This window comes from Mastigoproctus giganteus, chromosome 13, assembly GCF_048544385.1.
Source record: "Mastigoproctus giganteus isolate SK-2022 chromosome 13, ASM4854438v1, whole genome shotgun sequence".
NCBI lineage: Eukaryota > Metazoa > Arthropoda > Arachnida > Uropygi > Thelyphonidae > Mastigoproctus > Mastigoproctus giganteus.
In genome coordinates, this window is record NC_143587.1 from 100784653 (window position 1) to 100806000 (window position 21348).

Genomic DNA, 21348 nt, shown 5'->3' on the forward strand with positions numbered 1-21348 from the left:
GACGTTTCAGCCAACATTAAGCTGATTGAAACTTCCGAAGTATGAACCGAAACTCAGGATAAGTATTGATGAGCATGCTGAATGATTTCTTTTATATGCTTTATTGTATTTTATTTTCTTTAAGTTATACGGACTTTTAGATTTATATTGGACAATTTCTTCTAGCTGCGCATGCTGCTTATGTACTCATGTACATCCCTTTTATCTAGATAAAAATATTTACATATGAAAATTAAGGTTTCTTTGGCTGCTCACTTCATATAGTATTATCGACTTATGATTTCAGCTAATTCTGTTTGGAACTAATCTTCTTTGAGAGCTTAGAAAGATTCCGAAAGGGTTTGGCACCTAGTGGTAGAGAACGAAAAGGACCTGGAGGTAATTGTGCAGGCAGATATGAAGTTTTCTGAGCAGTGCAGACGGTCTGCAAGAGTAGCTCATAGTGTCTTGTCAATGATATACAGGAATATTTCTAGCAGAGATAAGGAAGTGATTATCCCCTTGTATAAAGCAATGGTCAGGCCACATCTTGAGTACTGTATACAGGTCCGGAGGCCTCATTTTAAGAAGGATGTAGAGCTGTTGGAATGAGTACAGAGAAGGGCAACAAGATTAGTGAATGGAACAAAGGGTTGCTCTTACGAAGAAAGGCTTAAGGTTTGCAAATTACAGTGTCTGGAGACTAGGCACCTGCGAGGTGATCTAATTGAGGTGTATAAAGCCTTGAATTCTTTGAGCATGCTCAATGCTGATGGGATTCTTCCTCTTGCTCAGAATAATCACGCCTGAGAATAATTATGCCTGAGAAGGCATAAACTCAAATTGAGGAAATACAGATGTAGGATAGATGCGCGGAAATTTGCCTTTAGCCAGCGGGTAGTTGGTTGGGGGAGCAGACTTCCATCCTTTGTTGTGGAAGTTGACAGCCTAAATAAATTTAAGGCTGAGCTGGAAAGGCATATGGAACGAATGGAGGGGTGAAATGGGAACGGTTTTTTTTGGCTAATGCTGCATAAGCTCGCTTTCTTGCATCATATGCCAATGCCAATGCTAATGCTAAAATAAGATGCGTACAGCGAAAAAAAATCCCCATATTTCTTTCGCTTTACTTGAAAGAATGTTAAAGCTGTCCTGGAGAAAAATTATCATTGAAATTTAGGCCATGGATGTCATCTAGCGAATAAAAACACACAGCCTCAGCTTTGCAAACTTTGTCAAGGATTTACTTCGGTAGACCTTTATGCTTCCTTAACCTGGCCATACCAAAAGCAGTTTTAATCACATATTTCAACATTTTATTTATCTATTTCTATCCCAAAAATAAAAATTTGTAAAATATAGGCATAATATTGATGTTTTTGATTTTCTATAATACATGCAGCAGTGTTCCAACTATTAGCGTCACCCATATTATTAGTATTACACGTATATGATAGAGGTTTGCGTGTATATGATGACACAGACTATATATTGATTTGAGCATGGAATGAAAGGTAACAAAGTATTAGTGTATTCGTCAAAAACACTGTGTAAGACAGCGCATTATTACAAAAATGATGGATAATGAAGACAGAAATCAATGGATGCAGACTGGCAAACAATAGTCCAGAATGCATTATGCTTCAGTCCACCGTTTTACATCAAAATGGGGTCGAAGACGGACTCACAAACCTTGCAGAACAAGACTTGTTTCTTTGGCAGTAGGAACAACAGTATAGAATCTGTTCTGTTTGACAGTGGTTATAGCAACGAGTCGATACGGCAAAAAACCTACGTAACTATACCAAGACGTTATGTGATATTGATTAAATGTGAATCTCATTTAAATTATCGACGTATTTTATTGTCGATGCATTGTGTACGCTGACAGTGCATACATATATAATTTAAATAATGAACGTAAATTATCGGATCTTTTCTGGAAATGCTGAGTCAAGTTAAAAATAGTGAGAGCTGAGGATTCGATTGAAATGGTAAATGGATACTACTTGCTTTCATTGGCTGTTGCTGGAAATTCTCCTAATTACACTACCCGACAAATTTTTTTTTCGTCATACCTCTGAAACGAAAGTTAATTATTCTGAACAAAATTAATGTCCTGATTATGAAAATATAAATCTTTTACTTTTGTCACGTCTACAGCAAAAGATATACTCATTTTTAAATTCCATGTTTTTATACAATATCAGCATACATGACTATAATTATTACACACAATATCGTATGTTACTTAGACATGTTTCCCACTCAGTAATTTCCTTTTATACTCCAGATTGCTTTCCCGTTTAAGGAACCAACAGTAATCTCCCATTGTGGCAGAGTCCCAGCGACCTTCGTATCGTTTTTCCATTGCAGATACGTCCTGGTGGAAGCGCTCTACTTGTTCATCACTGACATCTGCTAAGTTTTTAGGAAAGAAATCCAGATGGAAATGAAGGAAATGCATTTTCAATGACATTCGACACCCCCATGGTCTTGTAACAAATTTAGCAAGTTTGTCACCAGTTGCTCATAGTTCTCTTCTTTTCTCTTTCCGAGGGATCCGTGTACCACAGCCTTGAAAGATCTCCATGCAGTCAGTTCAACATCATTCAGGTTTCTTTGAAATTCTTCATCCTTTAGGAGCTTTCTTATTTGAGGACCTATGAAAATTCTTTCCTTCAGCTTTGCATGAGATAAATTTGGAAACATTTTCAGTAAATATGCGAATCCTCTGCATTCTTTATCGAGTGCTTTAGTGAAATTCTTAATCAGTCCAAGCTTGATGTGTAAAGAGGGAAGAAAAACCTTTTCTCGATCAACCAATGGAACATAATTTACATTCCTTTTGATGGGGATTTATTCATCTCTCTTTATCCCAGTGTTGTACGACGTAGTGTTTGGTTGTTGCACGACTATCCCACAAACACAGAAAACAACAATATTTAGTGCAACCACCTTGCAATCCAACAAGCAGTACAACCACTTTGAAATCACCACAAATATTCCAACCATAGTCATTGTAACGTATAGCAGCAAGAATCTGGGACATACTATCGTAAGTTTCTTTCAGGCCAACAGCATGAACAAGAGGAATTGATGGTAAAGTATTGCCATTATGAAGCAATACTGCTTTCAAACTTAGCTTTGACGCATCAATGAACAAACGCCATTCAGAGGTATTGTGATCAATGTCCAGTTCGTGCATAAGACCAACGACGTCTTTGCAGACACACATTGTTTTCCATTGCAAAAATCTTGAAAACTCTTCATTTCGCTTACTGTATATTGTAATGTTTGTATCTTTGGCGAGTGAGTTCCACTGTTGTAGTCTGGACTGAATAATTCAGCCTTCTCTTTGTGTAAGCCCAAGTCTCTGATCAAGTTGCTTAAATCTTCTTGTTCATCGTAGTGTGTGGCCTTTTCTTTTTCTGGCTCGTAGTCCAAGTCATGTGAAGTACATGGTTCCGCGACATCTGGTAAAACGATTTCTTCCGTACCCTCATCACTACTGCCAATACCCTAAGATTTTGGTGGCACAGGTACTGGCAGTTCTTTACCATGTGGCACTGGCCTAATTGCTGATGGGATATTTGGATATTTGATGCAGTGCTTGCTCTTTTTGGAAATACCTTTTATTTTTATTATGCAGATATAGCAGTCGTCGAAATGATTCTTGGGCTCGCGTCACATCATAGGGACGGCAAAAGGTAATGCTCTCAGTTTACCATATAACCATAGCCTTAAGTTCGTTGTACAAGTAATACAACAAATATGTGGAGCCAAATTTTTTTCTTGGTCACCGATCTTGCAGCCGAAGTACAATGAATATGCAACTTTTGTGACCTTGTATATTTTATTCCTCTGAGTTTTTGGGGTTAAGTGTCCACAACATAGCAGAAGTTGTCTGGGTGGTTGACGCAAGTTCTGTGTTTTGTCTTCTCCATTTTAACAATGCATTAACCTAAAAGTAGTAAAAGCAATTGGTAGATTTGAACAGAAGGTGAATTCTTGTAGAATAGTTTATCATATACTGTATACTGAACAGTTGAATGGTGTAATAAAATTGATAAAAATACTGACTTGTCTGGAAAAGTGCATCAAAATTAAAATATACTATATTGTAAGAACAGTAATGATGTACTTGCTTAACTTTTAGCCCAATAAATAAAACCAACCAAAAGTTAATAAGTTTAAAAATTGTATTCCAAACAGTAATGATACCTTTGTACAGAATCCTGTTATCTATCTATATTTTAAAACTGAGACGTGATAAGAAATGTTTAGATTGATTTTAAATTCTATACACAAAACTTGACCAGAAACAACCATTGATTTGCTGGCGGTAAAATCATGTTGGGTAATGTTATTTATTGAGATTGTTGCAATGGTGAGAATCTCCTTTAGATGGACAAAACAAAGAGGTCGTTTTTATCATGTATCTATAATATAATTAATAAAAGGGAGATCATTTCAAATGCAGGTTATTTCAGTATTTCAAACAGCTTAAACATAATACTTCTCTGTGTTAACTTTTGTAGTCAACCGCCAAGGACGCTGTAGTCTCTTCAATGACAGTGACAGACATGTTCTCTGTAGAAATGACGCAACTGCCCAGTTAGTCAATCTAAAGTAACTAATATTCCTTTTCAATCGGATAACGGCTTTTAATCGTCCTTTCTATAGGGGAGTTTAACATCCAGTAACAGTTACGTTTCCAATTGGTAGTTTTCTTCCAATCTACCGTTTGGCTGCTCGTTTAGATTCGATACATCTGTTCATCGCTCGACCCAAAGTTGCTTATTGGTTCCATTATCAGTCAGACCTGCTGTTTGATAATGGAACCAATAAGTTCAGAAACTTGTCACTTGCCTCGAGTTCTTAATGGATAACGGATTCGCCTAATGGGTGATTATATCCGCTTAAAACGATATTAGTTACTTTAGGTTGACTACGCAGACGGTTATAGTCGTTTCTAAAGAGCATATGCCCGAGCGCTGTTACCGTCATGGAAAGACCGCAGCGTCTCTTGATGGTTGACTGCAAAAGTTACGCAGAAGCATTATATTTAAGCCTGTTTAAATTGTGTCCATAATATTTTCCATCGAGTTTATTTATGACAGGGGATTACAACTTTTCGATTTTATTTCTCATTGAATGAATTCATAAGAACATATCTCTTGATTGTAATTTTACCGAGATTGTTCAGGTACTTGTCTCTGAAATCGAATACCGTTTACGACTTTACACTTGTGTCATGCTAGGCTAGTGTAAACCAATCTTTCTCTACTGATGAGGCCAAATCAGAACGACACACTGGATTCGGAAACGTGGGAAAATGCAATATTATGCAGAATAATCAAATCAAACCAATTTAATGTGTGAAGTTATTGTTACATCAAGAGTTCCACGTCATTTTCAGCATAAACATCTATAAGTAGTGATGACGTTTTTCAGGAGGTATGGCATTTTGAACCGCAATACGTGGAGTATATTTCTGGAACCATTCTATTAGTTACATTGCCTTTCTTAAACAACTACTAAACATTTATATATAAGGCAATGGTCAGGTCACACCTTGAGTACTGCAAAAAGGTCTGGAGGCCTTATTTTAGGAACGATGTTGAGCTACTAGAACGAGTACAGAGAAGGGCAAATAGATTAGTGAGTGGAACAAAGGGTTGCTGTTACCAAGATATGCTTAAATTCTACGAATTGCAGCTTCTGGAGACTAGGCACCAGCGAGGTTATCTGATTGAAGTGTATAAGGCCTTGAATGGTTTGAGCAATCCCAATGCTGATGGGATTCTTCCTCTTGCTCAGATTCCGTACCTGAGGGGTGCGTAAATTCAAATTAACGAAAAGACATTGTAGAATAGATTGTGCGGAAATTTACCTTTAGCCAGCGTGTAGTTAATTGCTGTAACCAACTTCCATCTGTCGTTGTGAAAGTTGAGAGCTTACATAAGTTCAAGGCTGAACTAGATAAACTTTTGGAGTGAATAGATGGGTGAAACGGGAAGGGTTTTTTTTTTTTTTTTTGGCTGATGCTATATAAGCTTGCTTTTTTGCATCATATGCTTGTACGAATGCTAGTGCTAATTTATCACTAGAATTTGATCAGTGGTTTCCAGTGTTATGAGTGTTATCAAGTAACACCATACTGATGAAGTAATAATACATTGCCAACGCTTTTCACAAGTAGATCTTTTGCATAACGTCTCTTTAAGAAATGATAAAAACATTATTATATATATTTGACATATTTTATAGCATGTTTTGTTTATTCCCAAGCTGTACAATTATTCATGTCATATCAATCACTTAGTTAATACCTTTAGAACTAACTTAATATCTTTAGATAAATTTGATTCTCCTCCTAAATGTACAAAGTATGAATAAATTTTATTCATATGAACACATAACGAAAAAACCATACGAACGAATATTTTCAAAGTTTATAAACACAGTTTTCGGGATTATTATTATTACAGTGGAAAAAAGTTTGGCTTAAACTAACCTTGAACTTTTTTAACCCAACCAATGTAAACCCCTAAGTAAAAACCACGTCGTTATTAAAATGTCTAAAATAACTTTTGAAACCGAACTATTATTACAACGGAACTGCTACAACCCTACAATATTATGGGCAATGAAGGTCTTTTGTTATTAACATGAATTCTGTCTGGTTTTCTCTCCTTTTCAACGTCCCAGCCATCTATGGCATTACTAATGTGTTCTGTGTCGTTTTATATCTGTTTTTTTAACATACACTTTCTCCTAAGGCAACTACATTGTTCCTAAGGCATCCTCGGCCTCGTTTTTCCTTTTGGTGGAATCTTAATAATAATATCTTTATTGCTGTATTTTTTCTATTCCAACGATGTAACCAGCCAGCTTTCATTTCTATTTAAATTGAACATAGCACAGAACTACTTTTATCGAGTTTAACAGCTGCATTTCTTATGTAAAATACCGAAGGCATCTTTTCTTCGCCATTCAAAAAATCATGGCCTCTTTTTGTTCCCACATTGTTGGCAGACAACGTCCTTTTTAAGGGCATTACTGATAATCAATATAATATGCATTCAGTATGGTTAATGTTATCAGTTCTTTAAGTAAAACATAGGCGACAAAAATAAGTAAAAAGATTTCCTTCCATATTTACATTGTAACAAAATTATATTCAAAGATTAGAAATGCAGTCCTTTGGTGCAAATAAAGCCGATAAAAATGCCAGAGAAAGACAAACATTCTCCAGTTCATTTTGAGCAAAACATTTTGAGCAAAACTATACGAAGAAAAGAAACTTATGAACACCAGGATTATTGCATTATACTCAAAAACATAAACAAATTCATACTTCGTATTTTTTTTTTTATTATAAAGAATACTTAGCAGTTTTGACACATTGATTTGTTTATCGCATTACAAGTTTAATTTGAACTTGAACCAAGATAGCGTCGATAAAGATAAATAACAATAATGCTCATTATTCTGCTAATTTGTAAGGTTTATTTAAATAAGTACATATTCTAACTTTCCAAAAAGTTAGGTTGTCAGTATACCTTCATACTATTCATGCGCCTGTTAGGCAAATTATTTTTACTCGATGACATGTTAAGAATTTAATCTTACAGCTTATAATATGTGACTCCAGCTGTATATATTTTAAAGCTCGTTGCTCAAATTGACACATACTAGCACGTGAGTACGAAAAGAAGAGAATGCTTATATTCTACGAATTGCAGCCATCCTTCAAGAACGTAAACACATCTTTCTTTATCTCCACAAACTGACTGAGCACGCATGATCGAACCTGTCATTCACTCATATGTTGGCTCGCATTACTCAAGTAAATATTGCATATTCTGCGAATTGAAGAACGTGGAACGTGTCACTTTCTTTTATAAGATTTGATAAGCAAATAAATAAATAATGGGGATAAATGTTAGTGCAGATCGCAACATATATTAATGAATAATAATGCGAATTGTTTGATTTTGGATGATTGCTGAGACGCTGTTAATTAAATTATGTACGATGACCAATTGGTTTCAGTGGGCGATTCCATTGGTAATTATATATCGAGTCAACTGCTAATTAATTAGCAACCCTTCTTGATGATGTCATACATGGCATGTAAACTTTCCGATCATTGAGTCGATTGGAAATTATTGTCAAATAGGAAAATGGAGGCAAATTGGTAATTGGCTGTTAAGGTCGCTGAACAAAATTACTCCATAAACTGCACACCATCTTCGGCACGATTCTTCGTACAAACCTAAAAATTAAACAGATTTCTGGAGATAAAACTAACGACGTTTGTAAAACACAAAAGAAAATTAATGCTCCTGATCTTAGTGACACTGGGAAACAAAGCGAAAAGAAAGAATAATAAAAAATAAAACAGATGCAGAATTAATGGAATAAAAGAGTTGTAAGGAATAGAGAGAGAGAGAACAAAGGAAATTCACTCAAGAAATAGTATAAAGAAAATATTGAGGTGTAAAGGGAAACAAATATAGAACAAAATTAATAAAAAGTGAAGCCAAAATGTTAGATGTGATAATTTAGATCATAATGCGCACTACGTAGTCACGTGTCGCATTGCCAGTTTGGTAGGTATTCCCTGGTTTGTTTTTGAAGTGAAACTTCTTTAGGCGCGCTCCAGGCAGTTTTCAGATGGGAGTAACTTGCGTTCGTGGATTGACAAAAAAAACGAAACGCAAATACGACCGTTGCCATAAGTAAACGCATTACAGGCTCTCTGAACAGTCAACTATCGTACTAAGATAAATGCCCCGGGTTCACTGAAGCTAAGCAGTGTTAGCCCCGGTTAGCAATTGGAAGAGTAACCACCTGGAAATTTTCGGTGTAGCTGACTTTTTGCCTTTCTTTCTTTTTTCCTTTTGTTAACCTTTGAAAAATATTCTTCCGATTTTCACGTATAATTTAATTTTGTTAATTGGTAAGATAATAAAGTGTAAATCTGTACTTTATAACGTTACTTTTATAGCCTGTGGATAATATTCCTCCTATTTTCGCTTATTAGAATTGCCTTTAATAAAATTAAAATTCAATTATGGAGTGTCCATCGTAAATTGAATTACTCGTACAGTGAACCAATCGTAAAGCTGGGGTCCACCGTAGTGAGCGTTGTAAGGCGTATAGAGCACGTATACGTGCAATACGACCACCGAAACCACCTCCATTGAGTAGAAAGGAGAGATCTGAGCCATTTCGACAGCTGAAGAAATTACAGCGTGCGGTGAAGTTAAACAAAAAAGCCGGAGAAGATCCATCCACATCTTCAGAGCCTTACATCTCCCCAGAAATGTTAGAAGTGAATTTGGAAGAGTCATGGAAGTTGATACCGCAAGTGAAAACGACGAAGAGTCCTCGAAGCCCAGACGTAAACGAAAAGCGAAGAAGCCAAAACCGACTGCCAGAAATATTCCATCAAATCGTTCTACACGTAGCGGGCGTAAGATTTTAAGAAACACCGAAGCATCCACGCACAGTTTAAACGTACATTCCTGGATAATGATTTCTATTTCGTGTGTGATCGGCTTTGGTTCAAGAACGATGTGAAGATTGTAGCAGCTCGAAATCACGCTCTTCCTTAAACAGCATTTGCAAATGAGGATGTAAGTCAAATGTTGGCCTGTAACAGCTGTCGTGGCTCTCTCAAGAACAAAGTGATTCCGACTCTATCGAAGTCAAGTGGTTTTAAATATCATCTGATGCCACAGCACTTGCCGAAACTAGATTTGGTAACGGGACGTCTCATATCTCCGAGGTTCCCATTCATGCAGATTCGTCGCCTGCGGCATTCATACGGTCAATACGGGATCCTCGTTCAAGAGATAACTGTTCGCCTAAAGAATTTTCACTTACCTTCCGCTATGCAGGCTCGGCACACACACACACACACACAGTTTTTTTTTTTTTTTTTTTTTTTTTAATTACTAAACTCCATCTTATTACTAAAATCTTGAAAATACAGAATACCGGAACATCGATTTTTGTTCAAAGAAAGATTAAAATGATGAAAGTGTTAATTGATGTACAATATTTGAATGCTTGAATATAATTATTTTTAAAAATTATTTATTTTGTAAAATTTATCTTTTTATTTATTTTGTAAAATTTATCTTTTATTCGATTTTAAAACAGAACCCTATTTTTCTTACAGATCTGTTTATTCATTTAGCAGGTATATCGCTAGACTGTACTACGCAAAACACACACTTCGTAACGTCTTCTGAACAAAATCAAAAACCTTATATTAAAACTGTCACTATTGTAAAGACTTTTTTTGTTTTTCAAAAGTGCTGCGACTTTTTGTCAATTCCGTTTACTAAACTGCTTACTTGCTAAACAAAAAATCAAAAGTATTAAAAGCAAACACGAACACACTCCGTTTATTTACATTTTAGATAACCAAATTACCATCCAAATAACTTAATACAAATTCTAAAGTAAATATGGATTTTCAATTAATTATTCGTATTCTGAGAGAAGTTAGCAGCCAACTATTTTATTAAAAACATCTCAGAATTCTCCGCAATTAAAGAAAGAGGGTAATTATTAAGTACTTAAAAATAAAAGGTAGCCCGAAGCTCTAATATATCACTGGTCCAACATTTTCTTTATATCCAACCGGCTTCGAACTGATAGTTAGCTAAGAAAGCGTAGAAACAGGAGGAAAACTACAAAGAAACGATTAGAAATGTTTCTTTCTGTAAGATGCGACATTTTTCTAGTGTCTAGAGATCGGCAAATTCCGAAATAATCTTCTCTGCTGCCAAAGCGCGAATGGGCTGTTATTTGTCTTCGTGTCCTCAATACGTATAATGACCAGAGCTCCACGACAACAACCAAGATCGTTGGAGAACATGATTAATGTATAAACGAAACCTTGAAATACAATTTAATAGAAAGTGCAGGACATAATATCCATTGATATGCGCTGGAAAATGTCCTTAGACCCAAAGAAATGACGCTGTAAGGCGTCACCCAACCACACACGCACATACAGACACGAGCTCGACAGAAGAAAACCAATAATCGGTTTGGGGCAATCGAAGATGAGAAACATTTCGTACGGTGTTGGTATACATCAGAACTGAATATAGAAAGTACTTAATTAGCAAAGTTTTGTAATGATGCTGATAAGCGCACGAGCCTTCTCAAACACTCTCACGAACGTTGGCTGATTTCCCTCTTATCGGTTTCATTATAGCACACTCTCATATGAAACGGGACCTTGTAATAGGCACGCGTTACGATAGCTGCCAGATAGTCGTAAGTTCTCCAATGGAAATGAAACCCTTTTTGCCTTCGCAACTCATTGGACGTTCTAAATTTAGCCGATGCACTCGTGTGTCAGACACAGGGGTATTAGCTCTCATTAAAAGTGGATTGTTTTCCACTTCACAAGCTTCGGATCCATTTTCGTGAGACCTGTTAAGTATGTACGTAATCAACTTTAGTGCTTAACTAATTCAAACATTGCGAACACGATGTAAAATGGACTCTTGCTTCTCCACGCCAGCTTAAATTACAGACAGATTTGCGTGGTTTGTTGTAAAATCATATTAAGCTTGTCCCATTTAAAAGGAACGTATTGACCTCCTTACGGGTGCGTAATTTGCTTGTGTAATATTCTGAAATTTTACATATTTTGTGCTGATAATTGCTAAACAAAATACTGTTAATAGGGATCATAATAGTTCTTAAAGAATTTTAGTTATTAATATGTATTCATAATGCAGTTTTGAATCATCGATAATAAAAAAATGGCTTTTAAACCGAGGACCCCCAATAAACGAGCGAGTCTCGTATTATACAGTACAACGTATTTTCTTCACCATGTTCGTCCGTTCGTCCGCATGTAATAACTCGATTCAGCGAAGAGATTTTCATGAAATTTTATATTTGGGCCTTTTAGGAAGATTTTTCGACTTTATATTGTAGCTGTAGTACCGAATATTATGTCTGTTGTCATGCACTGATTAGAGGAAGGAATGAATGGGCATTATAGCAATAATTTTTATCATCTACAAACACACATTCTAAGATAACTATGAATACAGTCAACTTCTCAGGAATATTTTATTCAAAAGTGTTGTTAAGGGGAAGGATGATCAAAAAATTTTAAAATTTATCTAGTGTGTAGATCCTTGGCGGATCTACACACTAGATCCGCCAAGCCTGGCATTCTACCACCATCCGTACCAGATAATCATGAAAATAGGCTGTTTCGAGCATTTATGGAAGATAATTGAGTAGTTCGATCCTTTGAATACCAACATTACTGACTATTCGAGAAAATGGTGCAAAGTACATGAAAGAAAATGGACAGAGAGCGAAAGTCCGATCAGTCAGTGAAAGGTCCCTCATATTGCTGAAGAAGGATGCAGCATCTCTGAGAACGTTGAAAGTGTTTATAAAGTGTATTTTATTTTAAAGTTTTATAGTTTAATTTATGATTTTAAGTTCTAAACTAATCATAATAGTGAAGGGGTTTTGTTTTCGATATTGGCTTTATTTTTAATCTATTTATTTGACCAGAGGTCGGCCAAACCAAAGAAGTTATGAACAGAGATGCGTTTTATAAAAGAGGAGATAAAGTCAATCTCATTTGAGAACGTCAGTTAACGATGGGCATCACCTAACATTATTCATTGAAGAGAAACGCATAGTAAGCCAATAACCTCGCCATTCACTCGCAAAGAACTAGCAAATTATATTACCGTTTACAAAGATAAGTAGTTCTAGAAGTTTTCCCAACGAAAAAGCTCTGAGCCTCAGTTATTAATTTCCACAAATAGTGTGTGTCTGGGGAGATTCACGCAACTGGAATGAATTTCGCTAGTTCGAATGAGAGATCGCTTTGATGGGGCAGATATGAAGCGTTGTATCTGTTGTGCAAGGCGTTATACATGGATTCCAAAGAAACCGGTCCTGGATTTCATCTTCTGAATAATGCTCGCTACCTCGCGGCAAGAAATTCTATTTATGTAGTTGTTTGTACGCTTTGTTTACTTTGTATAACTTTAAAATAAATACTTTTCATTCGATCTTGTCCAATTTCTGTTGTTCTTAAGAACATAATGGAAAAATTCTTAAGCAGTAATGCACGTAGTTCATCTTTACTTCATTTTTCTCCTTAATTAAGTTTACATTGTAATAGTTGTGCTTGTCTTTCCAAATTTTGATAAGCGAAAACAGTCTCCAGATATGGGCATTACAAATAGGAAAAGAGTACACAAAAGACAGCACCCTGATTAAATTTGGAAGACGAATTTCTTTTGCTGAGCAAATTTGAGACCACATTTTGCTTAACGGAAAGTGCGGCTCAGCTCTCTTCCCCCTCCCCCTGCATAACAGCGAGAAGGATGGCCTGATGATGCTGAATTCTTTGTATAGTTCCCTCTTATTGATTTCCGGTTTTGACTTTCGGAAAATTCTTGTCCCGCAATTCTGCATTATGTAAATCTATCTTCCGAACGAGACACTCGATATTCTTTTAATAATTATGATTTATGAAATCGAGCTATTTCTCGATATACTAGTTCTTAAGGAAATGGGTAGAAAAGTTGGGAAGACTTTATTCATTTTATTTATTTAGGCGAAGTTTTCCCAAGAATCCGATTATTTGTCCCGAAAATTCTTTAAACAAATTTATTTCTTCAATTATTTCATCCATATTTGTCAACGGGCGATAACGTACGTAAATATTTTATTTTAAAAATCGAAAATACCAAATATTAATAATTCTCCCGTTAAAATCAGCCCATAAAAAGGTCTTTGTCTCATCGAGGACGAAACTGATTTTTTAAAGATGAATTTAAAAATTTTCGTAATTAAACAGATCAAAACTAGTTATCGAAATAAACTTGAATGAATGAATGTATTAGTTGCCAATTGTCAGCAGAAATCATGGAATACGTCTACAGAACTGTCACTTGGCAGAGATTTAGTTCTGTTAAATAAATACTGAAAAAATAAGCCAAAATAACCATTATCTACAGCAGAGGAGCGATTATCCTCTTCAACTTCGAATTTTTACAGGGGTTGTTGCATATAATTTACATATTATAATGTGCTTTTCCAAACTATAAATGCTATAAAAATTGTTATAACGAAAGCCACAAATTTGGCTTTCGTTTTAACAATATAATTTGGTTTACAGATATTTTCTAAATGAAGTTACCTATAAATAAAACACGCACTGACACACCCATTATGGTTAATATTTTGGTTTAGTGCAAAGATAAAAATACTATAGAAATATTATCTTTTTCGTTATTGTGACTATAAATTGCGATACGGTTTTACTGAAGTAGTTGAATAATTTAATGGGCACTGGACTCAATCAGAGGTCCAAGAATTCTACTGCAAGAAGAATGCTAAGAGGAAAAACGTGCGCATGCATAATCCTAAAATTTCGTGCGCTGAATGATTTTATGAAATAGAAATAAATGGAAATGAAACAATCATAAAAATGGAAAGAGACTAATAGTTTTATGTTCATATTTCAAGGTTTAATGTTTTTTTATAATAAGAATTATTAAAATTTGATTCATCGGAAATAACACATGTACAAAACCAGTTTTCACATTTTCGATTTTTTCATTAATAAACAAAAAAAAAAACATTTAATCAGTATTACAATCCATTAGTAAAAGGTAACGCATTTGTATATACCAAACTGAATTAAAAAGAAAAATATTCAAAAATAAAAAAGAAATGTCGTAATCTCAGACCGGGAGCCATCGGTCTGAGACCATAAATGCCATTACTGTCACAATGAAACGGCTTTCTATAACCTATCTAAAAATACCTCACCGCATATCCTATAATATTGCGTTCTCTGTTGCCATAGTAACCGTGGCCCGTTGAATAATAGATTACGCCATAACAACTCCTGTATACGTGTTATTGTGGAAGTCCGAAGTTTTAGTAATTATTGGCAATTACTGATCGCTTGCGGTGAATATTCGATATATTTGTAATTAAAATACACTTTAGTCATATGTCGGTAATTGCTTGCATTCAGTAATACTAAGTATAAATGAGAGAGAGAGAATCTTTATTGCAACTACTTTTGATTGTAACTGGTTAACAGGTTAAATAGTGTTGCACTTTCCCTTCACGACCAAAAATGCTTAGCGTTGAAATTAGGTAAAATTTATTGAAAATATTTTAATTAATAAAATAAAATAAATATTCATTTACTGCAAATACAGCAAGCCCATCACAGCACATGGCTAGGGGCAGATAAGAATATAAAGGAAATGACATAAAATAATCGAGTATATGTACACAGCAAATTTTATATAGATATTAACAATGGCTAGGAATTTTAGTTATGAATTTAAAAAAATTGCAGAACAGGACATTTTTCTTTCAGTTGCAATTACTGGGTTGTTGGATTATTTTTCGTCATTTTATCGGAGATCTGACTCCTGTAGGCTTCAGAGTTGATTAATCTGTTGCAATCAATGTTGTGATGATTTATGAGGTGAAGGAATGCATTGGGGAACATTCTGTCCATTTGTTTGAGCCTGGAGAGTTTGGATTTGAATCGTTGGTTTCGTGCATTTTCCCTGTTGGGAGCAGCTATTATATTGGCTAGGTTTGGTGAATTGCATGCAGAGGTGATTAATTTGCAAGAAGCATGACTCCAGACTCGTTGATCATCTGTTGCAGAGGCTTTATTTTTAGGTTTTTATAAAGCTGTTGCCTGGATATTGTATGGAGAAAACGAAGCTTACTATTGAGCCATCTAAGAACCCAATATTCTAGGGCAATGAATTTCTTGACAGTTACTTGGGGAGCACCAGACCAGATTTCGGAAGCATAGGACAGAATGGGAAAGATGCATCTTTGAACATGCTTAATGACTGTTTTTATGTCTTGAATCGCTGCTGTTTCTTGTTTGATTAACCATTTTGCGTTTTGAATTTTTTGAGCAACATATAAATAGTGGGCATTAAAGGAGAGATTTTTATCAAAAACAACTCCAAGGTCTTTGTGAGCGTAAACATTTGGGATTGGAACATCTGCAATTTTTATTTCTATGTGGTTGGGTTGTTTCTGAAGGGAATAAGTAATTTGAGCAGATTTTCTCGCATTTATATTCAGATTGAGATTTTTCAGGTACTTGATGATTTCACAAATCTGTGAATTCGCACCATTGATAACTTTGCGAATATCATCACTGGCTTTGGAGGTTATAAATAACTCTAAATCATCAGCATATGCCAGTAGATTTGGATTCTCTTGTAGAAGTGGTTGAAGAGATGCTGAAAATATAGTACTGGAGAGAACGGCTCCTTGGGGAATGCCTGTTGAGGTTGTGACGAGAATATCGTCAGTACTAGTGGGGAAGAGGAGAAATCTGCGATTTAGGCTGTATTGAAGATAGGAAATAATCATTGTGTCAACGAGAAAATTATTTTTTAGTATTTGAAAAGCTTTTTTGAGATCTGTGTTGTCGAAAGCACCTTTGATGCCAAAATAAAATACATCACATTGTGCCTTATCTTGAAACGCAGTTTGGATGCGTACAATGGTGTCAGCTAGGCTTGTTGTTGTGGAGCGTCCTCTGGGACCAAAATGCATATTGACAGGTGCATTAGCGAAGATTACATATTGAAGATATGGGAGCATGATTTTTTCAATAATTTTTGTGATTATTGACGAAACAGCAATTGGTCGATGGCCGGGATGGTTATTTCTGCAAGCTTTTTTAGAAATCAGCGTAATCCTGAACGTTTTCCACTGTCTTGGAAGGAATGGCTGGCAGATGCACCTGGAAATGATATGCACTAACGAATCAATAATGTATACACTGGACAATCTAATAATAAAACCAGGGATGCCGTCAGGACCTTCACTACTATCAGGGCGTATTTGGTTAAACTGCACGCTGAACTGTCTTCTTGTTCACAAGTTGGTTAATTAGCAGGGCTTGATCCGGAGACACATCATGTTGCACTTTGTCTGCTTGTTCAGATCTGCTTGTTTCCATATTGCATATTATCCATTCAAAAACTAGTTCATTCTGTAATGTAGCTGTTGTTTTTGTAGAAAGTGCTCTTTTATTGTGCTTTAGCGTGGACATAACATAATTTTTGTATGACTGGATTTTTTTGAGTTGAAACAAAGCTCTGCTCTTTTTATATTTTATGTGTGCTGATGAAGTGCGTATTTCTTTCACTGTCTGTGGTATTTTTGCTTACTTTTACTGTATAGTACGAATATTAAAAATAAACTGAAGCATATTCTGCCACAAAAATAGTTCGGGTGTAAAATAACTTACTATAGAAATTGATTATCGTAACATATGGTTTAAAACGTATTTATAATTAAAAAGACAGGCACTTAGCGGTTAGAACACAGTACATAATTTTGAATTTATGCACTCGCCCTTTTCTGTGTTTCCTGAATCATAATTGGACAATTTCGTTCTCAGAAGCGAAGTCGTAGTAGCCTTGAAAAATACTTTCACGCGAGGGTACTTCTACCGAGGACTCTTCCTCAAATGAAAACATTTTCTACTCGCGGACAATATAATGATTACGTGTATAGAAGCGTTTATTTCAAAACAGGCAAAAAAAATCTTTATTATGTACAGCTACAACCGCAGCTAGAATGTTGCGATGGGTTGTTTGTTTGTCTACAATCAAGCATCTAGACATTACATTCGTGCAGTCGCAACAACTTCATATGGGCGAAAAATTTCCTTTGATTTTCTATTCGAGATATTCGTGCATTTTTGAAGCAAAAATTACACGTTATAGTGGTATCGAAGCATTTGCTTTGTGTTCCACTAGTCTCGCATATTCAGAGAGATGAAGTGCTATATGCATTTGATGATATGCACCTTTCTCACTATATATGCGCGGTAATTTATGAGATAAGGAAATTGAGTGTGTAATTCCCTTAAATTCGCTCTTTTTCATGCTTTTAATCGCAATTAAAAGTTTATCACTTATAAATGTAAAGTGACAAACATTATTTTCTCTCATAATAATCCATTTACACAACAACGTAATAGATTATATTATAGCATTTAGGTATAATTATAGATTTTTATTCCCTTTATATTCCCTCTGCAGAATTTATCTGGTTTACACCATAGGATATTTTTATATACATTAAAAAAAGAGTATTGGATGAAAATACTTTAATGGCTTCACCCAGTCCTCCAACAGAGTTCTGGAGGACTGGGAGGTGGCATCCACTCGTGTCCTTGAGAATTTCTCGTATTTCTCGGTTACAGAATAATATTAATGAAATCAGGACCATCAAGTTGCCCTGCGACAAGTATTTTCAAAAGAATGGCGAGCTTATTTTCTAAAAGCAATTGAATCCAAGAGATGGTTTCTAGAATCGATTAGATGTTTGCTGTCGAGAAAGAAAAGAAGTTAGTTCAGTTTTTACTTTGCTATCACACAGCTACATAGGATCACTGCGTTATGACCTTCATGAATTTGAAGGACATTACACAATTATCATTTGACTGTAACCAGACTTGTCAAACATTATCCAACCTGAATTCTCTGAATTCACTTTATTGGGTTCAGTAATTCAGTTTATTACATACGCTTGAAGAGGAGGGGGGGCTTCAACTTCTTTGTCTGGATTGTTTCTTATAAATTCTTTTTCTGAGTGAGTTTAAGAGTATAATGTAGTTCGATATACTATTATAAACTTAGTTAGTGACCATACGTCTCCTAAGTTTACTTGGCATCCGCAATTAGTATATTATAAGGATTTTTTATTTAACACACAATAACTAGTTTAAATGTCAAAATGCAATAAAATATATGATAAGCATAACAAAAAATATTTGCTCGCATTTGCTGCACTTGACATATTTTTCTCTACTCTATTAATGAATCGTTGCATTAATAGAGTAGAGAAGTAGTTTTACACGAATAAAAAATATAGTACAAAGAATTAACAATCCATATTTCTAATTATTCACAAACAGACAGTAATTATTACGCTTAATAACCAATAAATGCAAGACAAAATGATATGAGTAAATTATATAAAATCAGAGGCGCTGGTGAAAGATGTGAAATACTTTGGCAAATTAAATTTAAAAACGAGGAGGACTGGACAAGTTGCTTTTTGCACTATTGTTTAAAGCAAAACTGATGAGGGACCTATGAATATTTCATTGATAACATCAATGACCATAATTGGAAAACGTAGTAGGAAATTCTATTCTTTGAAGTAAGCGAAATTTGGAAGAAGAGGATCCGGAGCCAACTTTTGGATTAACCGATTTAGTAACCTGGTTTCGAATCTAGTCAAGATGGGAGAAAATTTTATGTATTTTTGTCACAACATGATTGTATTATTCGGTAACGAGCATTGACTGCTCATTTTCCCTCCAGAAATTCGGTTTTTTTAGCCATCAAAGCAAATAAATTTGATATATACTAACTAACATCCAGTGGTGATCCTACATACAACACCTAACATGTTTTTTTTTTATGTAGGACTAAGAACGTTAATCCAACACCGTGATGATACAGGATTCTGTAAAATAGCCAAAATGATTATGGTGCAGTGTGTGTGTGTTTCTAGCCGCATTCTTACCATGAAGAGGAGATTCTACTTCACCGTCCATGCCGCGAGGAGGCGGCTACAACTGTTTGCACGTACTGTCATACAAAATGAATAGGAAGAACATGATCCCGCTCACAGGAAGGCAAAGGTTAAATCTGTAAGTGTCAGCAACCTCGTAACTCCGGGAGCCCAAAACAAATGTACCAGCAATGCTCCCTCAAGAGTCAAGCAAGATCCGCTCAGGAAATAAAATTAAATAAAAATTTAAATAATAAAAAGAAAAAGAATCTCGTATTGCCAAAGCCGTCAGTGACAACAACAGTCGTCACTAAGAAGGCAATGAGGTATCCCTTAGTTGAGTTGGAAGGCAGACAATGAAAGGCACAAGGAGCAAATCCTTTCAGAAACAGAAAATAATTGTCTCTGGTGTATAGACCAGGATAAAACCATTCTTGAGTGGATTTTAACGTTAGAGATATATTTTAAAGTAACAAGACCCTTGGAGGTAGGAAAACCGACCATAAGATTCATTCAATTTATATGCATAATACACTAACGCCTCATAACCTTAGTTGCTTTACTGTAAAACAATTGCAACACTATTGCTGTATCAATCCCACGACACGACATAACAGGGTGCAAGTAAATGAATATGTTCAAAACTTTTGTATTAAACACCAGTTAATCCTGAATAGAGAAAAGGCTTTGGAAACTTTGATTTAAATTAGTATTAGTGATGCGAAGTTTAATTACGGTACTTTTCAGTCTAAAAATGCTCCGATCTTTACAAACGAACTCCATAATTAATATGTTATCTAAGCAAAGATCAGTGACGGAGTTATTTGATTCTTTTGAGATAGACTTGGAGATAGAAGACGCTCGGATTTTTCAAGATTAGCCTGCAAGCCGAACGCTTCAATAACAGAAAGATGAATTTCTGTTTTAGTTGTTTACATTTGCTTCATGAGCCATGCGAGAGATGGCTTAGATTTTGATCTTATCAACATATGAAACAGATTAATTTCCATCTGAATGAGAGAGAGAATAATAGGTAGAGGACGGAAGAGGGGATATGGTGTCAACTCGAGGAATACCAAACAAAGCAATTTTAAACAAAGTAAAATTTGAGACACAGAACTATATTCCCCTTAGAGAAGAAGCGGTAAGAAATTCAGGGATCTCCCCAACAGTAGAGTGAGAAAGAGAAAAGTCGAGAGATTGGATGACCTGTAATAATAGATTCTAAGGCCGCAGAAGACTCGGAATAAAAAAAGGTCAACATTACTTTTCTCTTCAAAAGCTTGGAAAGCTAACGATGAAGGGTGGATGATAATTTAGAAGCGCCATAAGTTATTTGTTTGAAAGAGAAAGGGAGAATTTTGGTGATAAGAACTGGTGGTTAACCAGTTCTTATTCTAACTGGTGTCTAACCTTGTGAAAAAGCATAAAAAGGAAGGAGAAAATGGGATTACATAGCAATTTTCATTTGGGAGTTGTTAATTTAGGGGAACATGAAAACATTATGCGTAATGTCTAGAATGAAATAATTTGAATTCACGGAAAACATTTGTTATCAAAAATAAAATTTAAAAAAAATAAAAACTTTAAAAATAAAAGTTATAACATTGTCTGCACCAAATACAGAAATATCTTTACTTTAGCAGAGGCAAATAACTGTTTTTGCTCATAAATATTTGGCATTAAACAGCTTACAGTTTTTGTCGATGGTTTTTGTTTGACAGCAAAAGTGCAATTCAATTCTTGTTC

The 21348-nt window shown here is 35.2% G+C and overlaps 1 protein-coding gene across 2 annotated transcripts in view; it reads left to right on the top strand.

Moving 5' to 3' along the window:
• Syt7 (Synaptotagmin 7) overlaps positions 1 to 21348 on the top strand; it is a 389134-nt gene that overhangs the window by 275451 nt on the left and 92335 nt on the right. The gene's annotated exons all lie outside the window — the stretch shown is intronic.